We start from the raw sequence: 16,077 nt of genomic DNA, 5'->3' as shown, positions 1-16,077 counted from the left end.
AAAATGTGAAAGTTGATTAAATTGTATTAATATTTATATGAATTTCACATTCATGATTACATGGTAAATCATCTCTCAGTAACCAATAAATGCATTAGCATTTCTATGAATTATGATTTACTTCCCCCAACATGTTTCTTTTCAATAAATTCCTCAGTTCACAGATACATGTTTGTTTCAATACAGTAAAAAATAAATTGCATGCACAAAGTAACAAGTACATAGTAAACAAATAGCAAATTTATGAAATATGTATCAAATACACATACACTGTAGCTACATGCATATGTAATATGTCATGTAATATATTACAATCACACAGTTTTTTCAACTTGACCTTATTCAAAAATCCAATATTTCTTTGTAGGATATTAAAATAAAATTCTATCATTAAACATAGATAAACCAAAAATACCTCCCAAAGCATACGTAACACTTTAGGTACTACTAGGGTAATAGCCTCAAGTAGAAACCTAGAAATATATTCAACCAATAAATATAAACTCAATTAAATTTATATAGCGATACAATTATATAGTGATACAATATTTATATATTGTCATGTGCTATTGAGAATAAATTGATTCCATGCACAAAAGTATCGATGAAAATATAAGATAACCCTATGCTGTACAGAGATTATTGAATTATGGAATGAAAAAAAGACAAAAAAAAACCTATATAGTCAAAATCAGGACAGAATTGTATGTTTTTGAGGAAGTAATTGTCCATGAGTTGAAGTGGACTTAATGTTCCAGTTTCATTCTGCCAAATGTTATTTCTGCGTGTGTCTCTAAGGACACTCTAGTGAATTTTAAGCTGCAACAAATTTTCACTTGAATCTGTATACTAAATTAATTGGTTCTAACCAAAGGAGATGAATGCCAGCCAATTGAATAAGGAACTCTTTCAAACTAAAAGATGGAGGAAGATTGGCTTTTGATCAATACATTCTGATCATGGTCTCCCCTGCCCCATCTCCTCCCTGAACCTCCCTCATCCGACCTCACAGCTTATCATACATGGGTACTTTTAACTTATGAAAGACATAGTTTAGGAATTATGTAAATTTTCAGTCTTTTATTAATGTTCATATCCTTAACACATAACTGAAATAAAATGGCTATAATTTTGATGCATTGCACAATTAAGGCATATGTGAATATGCTAACATTAATAAAATGCACATATCAAAATAAACTTGACTTAGAGATATTGCTGAGTCACGTAAGATTAATTGCAAAATCTTTGCTTTGTTTCTTTATAAAATCATATTTATAGTCATTTTATCTTTCTGAGTCTAAAATTTTCAGTAAGTAGCTAGAGCAATAAAGAGAACAAGATAATAAGAATCATGAAATACCTACCTTTGAACACACATACAATTAGTGGTTATGTTTCTTGGATGTTCCAGGGCAATCTCTACCCTAGAGAACTATTTCCATCAAAACATATCTTTACTTTAAAATCCCAAAAAGATGACTTTTGGGTTTTGCCTACATAGGCAATTTAAAATATATATGTGGGATGGAGAATATTCCATTAACTGTTGCCGATTCCTGCATTATTCAATCCAATGCCATGAGTCATTTGTTTATACAAGGCCAGATATCTTTTAGAGGTCTTCTGTGGGAAGACTATTAAAATTCTAGTCAACAGCCCGAGAGCCTGCAACTGTCAATCTCCTGAGAAACACAGTCATCTGGCCCAACCTACACAAACCACTTCTACTCAGATGCAAGACTAATATTTATATTCATCTAAAATTTGCCTACAACTCTAGATGACTCTATGGTTGAGGATGTCATTAAGGTAAATCTCTGATTAATTTCTAAACAGACAAAAAATAAGTCGGAAAACCATAAAAATATGTCTGTAATGTAACTGAGTTATTTAGTGTGTGTGTGTGTGTGTGTGTGTGTGTGTGTGTGTGTGTGTGTGTGTGTGTGTGAGTGTGTGTGTGTGTGTGAGTGTAAGGACTACCTTTTCGTGGTAAAAATGACAGCTGAAGATAAAATACAACAGAATTTTTCTATGTATCAAATCCAAACAATTGTATGTAAATTACAAAAGCGGCATATTCATTTCAGTATTGAAACTTCCGCAGGAAAGAACATAGGCATTTAATTGCTTCTTGATTTCAAGGATTACATCTTTATGTACTCATTAACTGACACATACAAACTGATTATTGAAAAGAATGAGTAAAGGAATAAATGAATGAAGAAAAATGAATAGCAGGCTTTCTATCATATTTTGTACAATGCCACATGTAATTATTAGACACTTGAGACAGTTGTTGAATGTGGAGAGATGTGCAGACTCTGAAGAGGTATACTAGGAGGAATTTGCACTTGGGATGTATTATTATGTTAGTAAAGTATTTCAAAGCAAATTTAATTTTGATTACAGTGATCACCAAGAAAATAAGGGATAAACGATGAAGACTAATGAGTTCAGAGTTCCCATTCAGAATTTTAATAAATATAAAGAAACATTTGGGATTGTGGGTATTATATTAAATGTTTCATGAAGGCAATTCTCTTTCAGCATTGTGGAATCCACCACTGGTGATTCTAAAGCAAAAATTATGCTGAGAAACCCATAAATTACAATGTCACTTGTAATAGATTTTTGTTGTTGTTTTTATTTATTTGTTTTTTTGCATTAAATCTTCTAAGGTCACAAACTAATAAAAAACTATTGTATTGTTTTTGTTGCTATTTATTCTTTAAACTGGTAGTCACCTATGACTGAGGATATATTTTAAGTAGAGCGGGCAAAGTAAGACTTAGTAGTCAAAACCTGGATATCATTTTTCATTTTTGTAGTTTTGCAAGAACATACGTAATAAAAATTTGTTTTATAAATCATCAAATATTGTGTTTTTTAAAGAAAAGAATGTTCAAATTTATCTAGATGTACCAGCTATGGTTAACTTTTCAAAAGTGTTGTTGTTCTAAATACATATAGGTGTTCTAAATGCTTTCCTTTTTATACAGTAGAGAGCTCCATCTTTTGTAATAAACTCTTTGCAGTTCTATGATTCATTGTCACTCATTGCCAACTAAAGCAGGAGGAAAGACTTCATATTTATTCATTCTTTCATTCAGCTAAAAATTGATACTATACATGTGATATTTACACAAGCAGTAAAAACTGCATGGAATCCAGCTTTTAAAGTTATATTAAATTTGCAGTGAGAAAAATGAGTAAATTGTTGTCTATTTTTGACAGATTTATCTACCTAGTAGGAAGCAGATAACCAAATGAAACCAAACCAAAAAAACGCACATATTGTCCAAAAGTAGAATCAATCGGTGTATTGATATGACCAGTCCAAAGTCATTGTTGAACTAGGCAATTGCCTAGGTTTTCTATTGCATTATGAAGCTTGCTGGGACCCCTAGCAATGAGACAATGATCTATTCCTAGTGCATGAGATGGATTTTTGAAGCCTGTTCCATATGGTTGCATGCCTTGCTCAGCTTCAATTCATCAGGGAGGAGCTTGGGTCTGCCTCAATTAAATGTACCAGGCTTTGTTGACTCCCCATTGGAGGCCTTGCCCTTTCTGAGCAGTGTATGTGAGTTGGTTTAGGGTAGGTGTGGGGAGGAAGTGAACTGTGATTGGTATCTAAAATGAATTAAAGAAAAAAAAAAGAAACCTGTATTAGTCCTAACTCCTTGGTATGGAAAAGGATGTGATATTGGAAAGGGACATGGCAGACATGCTTAATATTCCATGCTTAAAATATATGAGGTTTTCTTCCTTTGTTAAGTTCTTTCAACATTAAATCAAGATCTAGGCAAATCAGTTAGATCTAAAGTAAAGGTTATTTTACTATGTTGTTATAATATCCAATCACTACATTTACACTCTAAAGATTATATATTTTATTTCCCATGATGTTTAGCATTCAATATTGTCTTGACAGAATTTAGAATAATCTGGGAGATGGGTTTTTTGTTATGCTTATAAACATTACAGCAATTGTATTAATTATGATTGGAAGAGTCTCCAATTGTGAGTGACACCTTTTCCTGGCTGTGATCCAAAATTATAGAAGTTGAGAAAGGGATCTTTATAACATGCATTCATTTTTCCCTAGGTTAGCAGCTTAAAACTCTGCATGATTTGAATTTCTGCCATAATGAACTGTATGTTGAACATTGAACCACCTGCTAAAATGACCCCATTTCCCCTCAACAACTTTTGTCATGAAGTTTCATTACCACAACAGGAAAAGAAACTAAGACATTACCTGTCACTAAGAAGCAAATTTAGAGAAAAAAAATTAGTCCTTAAAGGACTTTATTGACAATGTCTTTTCAAATAGCATTAGATTTTGTTAAATTTTCTCTTTGCTTGTGACCAAACATGTACATATCAGAGCAAGATGCTAAATTTTATCCCAGAGTAACAAGATGCAATCATCTTGATGCTTATCAAAGCTCAGTAACAAATAATTTAAAACAGGACAGAGAAACAGAACCAGATTTAGATGATAAAGAAATATTGGAGAACATTCAACCTGAGACTAGGCAAACGATTGTCATAAATTCTATGTTGGAATGTGTTTTAAAAGGCTAAATGGGGTGAAGTATGAGTCTATGGCAGAGTGAATAGGTCTTCGAGATTGGTGGTATGTATAAGCAGCAATACATAGAACAGTGCCTATAGCATGATTGTTTGCGTATGACAACTTAGAACAAGCCAATGATAGAAGGCCAATGAATAATTATACCTGGCAGAGAAAATGGGGACTCCCACATCTTGATGGGCATGTGAATTACTCAAGTGTATGCATTTGTCAAAATCAAACTATACATTTTAGATCATTTATGCATTTCAATGGATAAAAATTATACCTCTGTTTTAAAAGTTCCTCCAAAACCATCTATTGAATGTCCCTAGAATAGCATTTAAACATTTCTCTTTTAATAATAGCCATTTTGTGTAGTACCTCAGATGCTGAATTATTGGGATTACGTGCAATTTTAACTTTAATGTGCTATAATAGCCCTAACTCTAAAAATTATCTCTGTGTGAATAGCTTATATATTTTATTTAAAATTAATGTTCATTATATATATATTATATATATATATATATATATATATAGTGTATAGTCTAAAGTTCTCTATCAGTAATAAAGATAAAACAAATAGGACTGCCTGTATACATAGACAATTATTTATCTTGAATTATTTACCAGAGATAAATTTATTGAGATATTTCTATAATTTTGCAAATCTCTTCTTGATTCATTTAATTTTCAAGTTTTCCATGGTGGTAAAAAACAAAACACATAGAGATAATTTTAAAAATCATAACAAATATGGCACAAAGTAATGAGGAACTTAAATAAATGTTCCATTGATAATTTATGTATGTATGAACTTATTTACTTACAAAATTAGAGTTGCCCCTCAGAATGCATCAGTGATATGCATGTTTAGAAAGACACTTATTGCTAGGTAAAAGGGAGTATATGGTATCTATAAAAGACTGAATTTTGCCTTGTTTTTGATAGTCTAATTTCTAGACAAACTAATAGCCTTCATGTATGGAACTTAAGCTTCATTCTATTTTGGGCTAAACCAAAGGAAAGTAATGGGAAATTCTGAAAATCCAGTAAATACTTCACCATTTTCTTTGGAAAAGCTTAGTTCGAGAAGGTATTGTAACTCTATACTCTAGACAGAGAGTTTGGATAATTCAGAAATAATTGAGTTCCTACACTGATTTGAATTTGTTTAGTATCAAGATTTCTGGAAATGCATACCACATTTACACCTAAAAAACTCATTTCACATTTCACTTTTGTGATAATAAGATCTCTCAATTATAACACTCAAAAGATTAAAATTAACCAGAAAGAAGTATCTTGTATCAGAACCACAAGACAATGTGAACCAGTGCAAATTGATAAAAAGGATGATATTATTTATATCCATCAGATAAATGATTAAACAATCAGTACTACAACTATACAAAGCTTTATTATAGAGTGATTATAATATAATAAGTCATTAGCTGATAAGCATGAAACATAAATGTGAGAGAGATTGATATGAAAAGCAACAAACTGCAAGATTACCACTGTATGAGAATTTGCAACTGGCAAGCCTGTGGAGAGAGCAGAGAAGCCAATATCACCTGTAATGAAAGGGAGTGATGAACCAATGGAGCACAGACTTAACTTACAGGACAGTTAATCTATCTTACAAAACATCACAATGGTGAAACATCTCATTATGCATTTCCAAAACTAATAGGCAAAAGCATGAAGAATTAACCATGATGTAAACCATAGAATGTGCTTTAATTAATAGTAACATATCAACACTGCCTCATCAGTTTTAACACATGTATCACATTCATTCAAGATATTAATTAACAATGTAAATGGTATTGAGTGAGATGGAAAAGATAAGGGATAACGTTAGTCCTGTTTTAACTTCCTGTAACATTAAAACTGGTCAAAATTGGTGAAGTAATCAATAAAATGCTCTATGATATTCTTAGAATTAAAGGATTCAGCAGCCAAATGGGACAATTTAATAAAAATAAAATGTGGAAATAGAGGTCAAGGAATTGACCTCCTATATCCAAATATCTGCATGATGCATTTGCAGAAATCTTAAATAGATATGCATGATAATATGTCTATGGATGCAGTAAATTGTGTTGAAAATGGGAAAAAATAAAAATTCCTGGAAATATCATGGAAGCATGGATACCTATGTTTTCCTAATATGAAGCCAATCTCTTAGAAAGATTTAAGAGGTAAAAATGACATGATATGAATGACAGGATATGAATGAAAGAATTAATTTGGAATTATTTATGGATTTTTACCTCTATTTTTATTTATTTTTGCCACTATTTCTTGCCTACTCAGGAAAGCAAAGCAAATTGTGGAATATGGTTATTGATCTACAATTATTTTAAAAGATTTCAAGATATGGAGCTGGCTCAATCAGTCCAGTGTTGTAGAATATGCATGAGGGATTGAGTTCATATCCAGAGTCCCCGGTAAGGACAGATGAAGCAGATGGAGTCAGTAAACTGAGAGTTGAGATGAAGCAGATTGCATCAGTAACATTAAAGTTCAAGTGGAAGAGACAGAAAGGACCAATCTCCTGGTCAGCCTGTCTATCCATATCAGTGAATTTCAAGTTCAATGTGATATCGTGTCCCAAAATAAAAATATAAAGGGATTCCTGTGTGTATGGACATGTGTGTCTCTGTGTCTAATATGTAGCTTTGCTTTTTCTTTCCTTCTCTTTCTTTTGTTTTGTCTTATTCAAGACTGTTTTTTTTGTTTTACTTATTTTATTATTATTCTTTAGATGACTGTTTTCTTTTTCTTTTACTTTTATTTAAATATTTCTATTCATTTTATACACCAACCAAATTTCATCCTTCCTCCCCTCCTCTTGCTACTCCGCTACCTTCCACCATGCTAAATCCCCCATCCTCTCCTCAAAAAGGTTAGGCCTCCCCTGGTTTGTCAATAAAGCCTGGCAGACCAAGTTGAGGCAGGACCAAGCCCTTTCCCCCTTTGTCAAGGATGAGCAAGGTATCACACCATAGGAAATGGGCTCCAAAAGTCAGTTCATGCACAAGGGATAACACCTGGTACCACTGCAAGGGACCCCACAAACATACCAAGCCTTAATGAGAGGCAGAAAGAATTCTGAAGGGAGAATTATCTCAGAGGTATCTCAGAGATAATTCAGATTTGAATTCAAATTCAGATACCTCAGAGGTAAGAGGTATCTCAGAGAAGTTGGGGGAAGATAAACTGTGATCAGAATATATTGTATGAAAAATATGTTCTTAATAAAAGAGTGAACAAAGTTAAATTATGGAGAGTTAGTGAGGAAGACATTCATTGAATACAGGCCATTATTCTATTTTTATTAGAGAAATCATGAATATATATGTAGATACCATAAATCTACAACCAGAGTTGTAGTTAGATATAAGGGAGAGAGTTATAGCAATTTTAAATTCTGTGTTACCTGAGAAAGTGGCATTTGATCTATGAGTGACTATATCCTGGGACGAAGGAATAATCACACTTGGAAGAAAATGGGGATACTGTGGAGAGTGATATATTTCCAAAACTATTGTTATCTGAAATCAAGGAATATGGTGCATATTAGTCTCATTATAAACACAAGTAAGAATATCTCATTATAAACACTTGAAGCTCCATAACATTGAGGGATCTTTAGGATTAGAAAGGTTTCAAATGGCAGTTTCTGGAGGAAGCACACACCAGGATTCAGCACTCTGAGATAGGAACAGACATGGGTGGCAAGATATCAAATGAGTGTAACTCCAGAGGATTCTAGAGGCAGTGCTTGAGACACATCACACTGAAAGGTCATCCATTCTTTTAGCATTTTTATGTAGTTTCCCTAGTAGCCTTTTTCTAAATATAGCCATCTTTGAACTTTGGAATTATACAATTCAGTTCACAAATGCAAGTTTTGTTGTTTGTTTTCATTTTCTGGTTCTAGGGTAAGTTGGTTCTTGAAAGTGCCACGTGTGAAAAATCTGTATTCTCTGACCGTGGCAATACTGACAGATATGAGATAAATGTAGGACACAAGACCCGGCATCATTAGAGTTAGGTATTTGAAGAACATATGAGAAGCCTAGCCCTTTCTCTCTTTCTATGCTATATAGTTGATGAGAGAGAGAAAGAGATAGAGAGACAAGGACAGAGACAGAAAGAGGTGAACTACATGGCACTAGTAGTTGATATTTCCAGAAAAATTTATTCAAGAATGAGTACTGTCTTCATTGTAAAAAAAAAAAGTGTCAGAATCTGCAAAGTTGTCCATACTAAGAAATCTCACTATGCAACTTTATCCTGGCATCGTCACATGTTTTTAAATTATATCAACTTTGTGAGATTATGAAAACATAAATAGGTTTCTATTTTACACTTATCCTTATTTTTTGCTGTGTTGTGTGTTAACATGAAGGAAAGAATAGCAATTTGTTATTAGTTTCACTATTAATTTCACTGTCAGTGATTTGCTCCAATGAAATCATGCACAGAGTATGGTACAATGTACAGCAAGGGGAGAAATGCTTTCTAGGAATAAACTGCTCAATAGAATTATTTAATTTTTGTTCAGAAATTTATAATATGATGGAAGCATTTACAATCCAAAAGCAAATGGTGCATAACATATTTTATGAATGTAGTCATCACTGTATAATCTAACTCATGGGGAGTAATTAAACCACTAAACAGACTCAAGGTATGTATTTGTCATTTTTATTGGGACAAAAACAATTAAGAAAATTTTAATGAATGGCTTAATTATACACAAGCAATTGTGTATATTTCAAAGTTTAAAAACCAAACTAGAATTTCTATATGGAAAATAATGAGATTTCAAGCTATAATAAAAAACTTATATTTGGTAATGTGATTTTTTTATATTGTGATACCTTTATTCTGACAAGGTCACAAAGAGCAGTTAGCTCAAATAGTTCACCTAGCAAATAAACCATTTCATAGAATCCAAATACAATGTTTTTAAAAAGCAAATATTATTTCTAGGAAAAATAAAATAACACCAAAAATTAATTGATTTGAATATTTAATATAATTATTATCCAAAAAGTTCATATTCCCTTCTATCAATTTTGGTATTATCATTTGCATGTATTACGTTCATAGATTATAGTTTTATGTGACATGTATGTTAAAATTCGAACAATCTACATATTATAGATCAAATGCATTTTAGTAATATAAAACTAATATATGTGAGGTGACCTGTAGAATAATGAAAGAAAAAACATTACAAAGACATGCATAATTCAAAAAAAAAAAAAACTGGTCTGAGTTCCTAGAATACAAAGAAAGTGGTGAAGAAAGAACAAGAAACAAAGTGAGTGTTGACTGTGAATATAAGGAGAAACCTCAAAAGGATGTTTTGTGTGTATTGAGAAATCTTATTTTCGTTTTAATGAAAACAAATCACTTTGGTGGATAGCAACAAAGCTCAAACAAAAATCAGTCCTAATTTTGATAAAATACGTTTCAGGAGTGTAGAGGGTTCTCTACCCTCTCTGTTTTGGAAGTACAAGACTCAAAGAACAATAAACTGCATGCTATTCTTAGGAGACTTATTGTAGTCTCAACTGAAAGAATCATACTGTGTCTTACGTGAACATTTCTAATGTCTTTGAGTTTTATAATGACAAATATAATGTAGGGATTTAGGTTGGGGAAATTATTGTAATGAATTTTCACATTTTAACATGGATTTCAATACAATCTTATTTTATGACAAATTCACCAAGAATTTTACTAGTTTCTTTGTTATACATAATTTAAACTCAGTTTCAGAATGTATAGAGAAGAAAGGAGAAAAATATAAGCCAATAAGAGCAATGAGATATAGATTGGAAACAAAACATTTCTGAATGGATGGCATCACCGGACGAATTTTGGGAAAACAAAAAGTGCTGATTACAAAATAATCTGGATGCTTCAAGTCAACCATTTACACAGCAACTGTAGGAGCTTAGAACAAAATAGAGTTGTATCTGATACTATTGCTGTAAATAACTGAATATAATTGAAACTTAAGTATATAAAGTATGCTGTAAATCATTTTGAGATGTTGGGACTTATGGGACTACACCAATTGAAATCCTCATGTACAGGAAGCAAAGTCACAGTAGGAAAGAAACAACTCCTCTCTCTGGGATAAAGGATACTTACCTAGCAATGTCACTATCAGATATCTATCTATCTATCTATCTATCTATCTATCTATCTATCTATCTATCTATCTACCTATCTATCGTCTGTCATCTCTATATCTATCCATCATTTCTCTACTTTTTACTAACATAACTATTTATTAATGTATCATGACCTTTCAACCTCTCTTAATTTACAGCTATACCTTCTATGGTAAACTTCTACTACTACTGCTACTACTGATAGCTACAATTATCCATACAGTGACCCGAGTATTCAAAATGTGGGGCATGAGTAGCTTCTTTCAGATCATTTTGACCTTTGAAGACAATAAGTACAGTTCCAGTTGGTTTAAAGGTATCATATTGTAATTTTATAATGCTCATATACTCATTAAATGTTATGTCATTTAAAATCCAGTATCATCTGACCCCAACCCACAAGTACAGGGTAGCAGGGGTTTTGAAGATGAGAAAATAAAGGAGAAAGAAAGCATAAGCTGATGAATCATGGTAACAAGCTTAAGAAGAACAGCATCTTGTGTACTGATGGCAGGAGAAAAAAATAGAATGACATCAACAGGAAGCTAATTAAGTTACACAAAGTGAACACAGGATATACCAGGTGAATCAGAGATCAAATAGACATAAGCCTTGGAACTGAAAACCACAGTCCTTAGCAGTGGTAATCCAAAGCAGTAGCTTCCAAAGACCCTGGCCACAGGCCATTACTAGAATTACAATCCAAGTCCCTTGTTTCAGACATGGAATTATTTTCCTTCTCCATATATCAGGACCTCTGATAGGCATAGAATGTCCTGTCCCACAATCAACCTCTGATGAATGACTAATTTTTCAATTAATGTTTGACAGTAACTTTGCAGAGGAGCAAGTGGTATGTTTTCTTTTTTACACAGTATTAACACTATTAAAATTATCACTTTATTTGCTTTGAGATGTTTATTCTTTATTTGAAAGAAATTAAAACAAGAAATGTGGGTAAAGTTTGAAAGGGATGGATAAACTAGAGAAATTATACTGGTCTATCCCCTTAATTAGTCAGATGCAATCACACTAAAGAGAATGATAAAAACAGTATAAAACATATATTTCCAATGGAAAAAATAGCTATATAATACTGATTATATGTGTTAGAAGGAAGAAATGCCATTAGTGGGGTTAACTTGTATAAACTTTTGGCATTTTTATAATGATCTTAATGATTTGTCAGGATCCTAATACAATTTACTATTCATCTCCTTCAGCTTCCACTACTATTTTAGAAAAAAGAAAACTCCTTCCTAAAATAAGATGTCAACAGTAATCCTCCAAATTTCCTACACAATTGAGACAATGCTATAAAGAGATCACTTTTTAAACCTGGTTGTTTGAGGGTAACTTACCATCCTTGGAATCACAAAGAACAGTAGAGGAAGAAACAAGGGGTGGACATTTTCTGACATTCAATGACAACTGTAGCAATCTAATTTTGTTGCATTTTATCTGCTTTGGGTATGTTCTGTGTTCCCTAGAGACTCAAGGTTTGGGCTTTTGGTCCCTGTAACTAGATATTTTTTGTTAGGGAGATATTAAGAGATGTGCTTTGATCTAGGTTCCTGAGATGATAACAGTCACTATACTCTGGAATGAATATAAGTTCTTGGGAGGGAGCTCTTTGGAGAACAAATTGTTAAAGTACATAGCCAAACCTCTACCCTAAATTTATTTTCCTATGTGGCAATGTGATATCTTTTTATGAAAATAATGCTCATCATGATGCCATCCCAGTGATGTTGTCACTAGATGCCAAAGACCTGGGAACATCATATCTTGATTGCCTACAAACTAGAGCTTCCAGTAAATAACTCCCATTTCTATAAAAAGTCATGTTTTAGTTATATTTCATTTCATCTCAACAAAATGAAACAATTCAGTGTTTAAATCTTCTCAGGCTATTTTCTCTTAAACAGCTGACAGTATCTTATTGCTTTACTTCAATTGTAAATATATAAAGACCGAGTTTGCATTAACCTTTACCATATAAATATTTTAGTGCTATCTTAAAAATCACAATGAATCAAAAGCATAAAATATTTTCTACCTTTACTTTGAACAACAGTAGTAAAGGACTGTGGAGAAATCAACAAAGCTGACTGATGTTGCAGAGAATTCCAGTGATTTCTCAAATTTTAACTCAGAGATTCAGCATATATTAAGGCTCCCTCTGAGTTCTGTGTTAAATTACTATGTGACCTTCACCTTAACCGTGTTACTTGGTTTTTCTTGTTTCACAGTTTTTCTTTTCAATAAATTAAAGAGAAGAATAAATGGAAAAGAGATTACTAAGCCTTATCATTCTACAACATTAAGGAGGGTATTAAGAAATACAGTTAAAGCTCTTCATGCCCCACATAGAAAAATCTTCTTTTACAGAATTATATGATTTTTATGTTGGTGGCATTTTCACCTTGTTGCTGTGTGACTCTTGTGAGCTTACATCTCCATGATTGGCAATTTGTTTAGTACATGGTTGAATTCTGGATCCACTAAACTTCCTATTTGTAAGTCAATATAAGTAAATGTGACCTTCAGCTCTTTAGAGATGAAATGAGACAGCTTTAAGGTTAACTCATTGTGTCACCTATTTTCCCCTACAGGTAGGAAAATACTTCCTTTATTTTAATGAATTAAAATGTGTGGCAAATAATGGACACTGTGCATAACATAATAAATTCATTTCTGATTAAACTTTAATACTATTAAATTCTATTTAATATTATGTGCTTAAAAATATTCTAAAATGGAGCCTTTTGGAAAAGATTAGGCAGAATACATAAAATTAATGTGCTTCTACACACAAGATTGAGAAATGTGTCCTCAGTAGCATAGTCTTTCAATAAAATGCTTATCACACTGGGGAATAATGAACCATGATATTCAGACCTCAACTACTTAAAGATCCTCAAAAATGAAATATTAGTGATATCTTTGGAAAAATTATATATGAGGTAATAGATAATGTATAATTTATTTTTATCACCATAACTTAGTTTGTTTCTAATTTTTAATGATTAGATTAATTAAAAGGAAGATTTAGTTGTTCTTTATGCAATAAGCAGGAATAATATAAAAAAGAGTTGGTATTCTATTAGAAGTATACCTTATGCTAAGGAATGAGATAGAATAGAATAGCTACCCACCATGTGCAACAGCCTAGGCTCCTTTTACAACATGACAAAAAAAAAAGAAAAGAAGCAAAAAGAAACTATGCCTTTTGTTGATATATACACGATATATCAAATGGAAAATTAAAAATCATAGTGGCTTACAGAATTACATGTAATGGCCATTTTAAATAAAAATTTCATACTTGAATAATAATATTCAGAATAATAATTGTATCTTAAACTTTACAAATACATATTGGGGAAGATAATTAAAGATATTATAACACAATGATTATGTACTGAATATGATTATATCAAAGCCAGATGCACATAGTCAAATTTTATCATTAGTCCAAACATATAAATAATTTTCACTCTCTGTATATTTTAATAGGAAACAGAAGCTGAAGCAATATTTTATTTTTTATGACTTTAGAATAATGTACTACAGAGATTTGAAATTAAATTCATTGTTGTAGACTTGCTCTTTCCTCAGACTTTTCATCTATAAACATAATCTTCATGTGATGAACTCCTCTTATGAAACTTTAGATAAACATGAGGTTCAAGATGAACTGAAAAATAAGTGTAGTCTAAGATTAAATTCTGTGGCTCAGTGAATCTGCCTTCTTGTGATATGGATAAGATACTCTCTCACCACAATAATCCGTTTATAGCTATCCGTGTTCATGGTAGAAGTCATTGTTTGTATCCTCTACAACAGGAAAATAGATCAAATCTGTACACCAATTGTGGTTTCTTATCAAAATATTCACTGAAACTATTTTTGCCAATTTTACTTTTAAAGTTTAATTCGTTACTTTATGTGTATGATCTTCTTTATATGATCTATTTTAAATAATTATATCCATGCATACATAGTAGTGTATGTGTATGTTTGTGTGTGTATGCAACAACAATTAATGGAAAACAGAGAAAAGAGGGCCTGAAATCTAAAGCAAGCAAGGAGACAACAAAAACTCATAGTCTGCGACAAGCCTGTGGCTAATTTTACTCATGCATACAGGAGATCTGCTGTGTAGATCATCTCAAGGAACAAAAGCAAGTGCTAGCATTTAGAAGTCTTAAACCAGACTAGATGTGTGGAAATGAGTGACATTTTATTCCATTTTCCTTTATTTATCCTCTGGGTACAAAGAAGTTATCAAGGAGGTCAGTTTGCCCTTGTAGAATGACTTCGGCGATTTCAAGGCGTTTCCGATGAAAGCTTTCATCTTTGCTATAAAGTAAACATGACGAGCTTTCTGCTAGTAATAATGGCTGCTATTGTCCTTTAAAGGTCATTGCCAATTGTGGAATCTGAATCTGCAGCATGGCTTCACACTATGACTTTCCAATGTATGCAACTTAGCAGCACACCTGAAAGTTTTAACTTTCTTACATCTTTCTCTCTAGCTTCTTACCCACAGGTAACCAGTTTGCTTACTATTTCTGCGATGAATACCATGACCAAAACAACTTGGAAAGTAAGGGGTTTGTTTGGCTTGAAGATTATAATTCATTGTCATGGAGAGCTGGGACAGGAGTTCAAGGTAGGAACCAGGGGGTAACTCCTGAACCAAAGACCAAGGAGGAAAAGCAATCTTTTTCAAGGCTCCTTCAGCTTGCATTTTTAACAATTAAAATACACTTATGTCATTTTCTCCACGTTTCCCTTCTTCCTACACTACTCTGAACCCTTTCCTCTCAAATTAGGGCCTCCTCTTCCTTAAGGACTGCAGTTACACATACATGTAAGTAAATAAATATATGAATACAATCTGCTGTTTACATTTTCACAAAACTTGGGCCTACCTGCCCGGGCACAACAACACCCCCAGTGAGCTGTTCCTTCCAACACCAAATATTAATTAAGAAAGTGTCCCACAGACTTACCAACAGGCCAACCGGATGGAGGTATTTTCTCTAATCAGCACACTAGAAAACCAGATGTGCTTAAGCTGGGATTCCTTGCATTATAGTGCCAAGGTTGAGGTAATTATCCAAATATGACTCACTTAAAGCATCCTCTATGAAGAGATTACAGGGCACGTTACTACTTCATATTTTAGTGACCCAAACTTTCCCTGATAGTGCATCAACACAAAAGCAAGCATTTCAGAACAGTGTGGAGGCACACATTTTTCACTGCAGATTAACT

This window comes from Cricetulus griseus, chromosome 4 (genome assembly GCF_003668045.3).
Source record: "Cricetulus griseus strain 17A/GY chromosome 4, alternate assembly CriGri-PICRH-1.0, whole genome shotgun sequence".
NCBI classification, from domain to species: domain Eukaryota; kingdom Metazoa; phylum Chordata; class Mammalia; order Rodentia; family Cricetidae; genus Cricetulus; species Cricetulus griseus.
The sequence above is the reverse complement of the archived record's forward strand: the minus strand, read 5'-3'. Positions refer to the sequence as shown.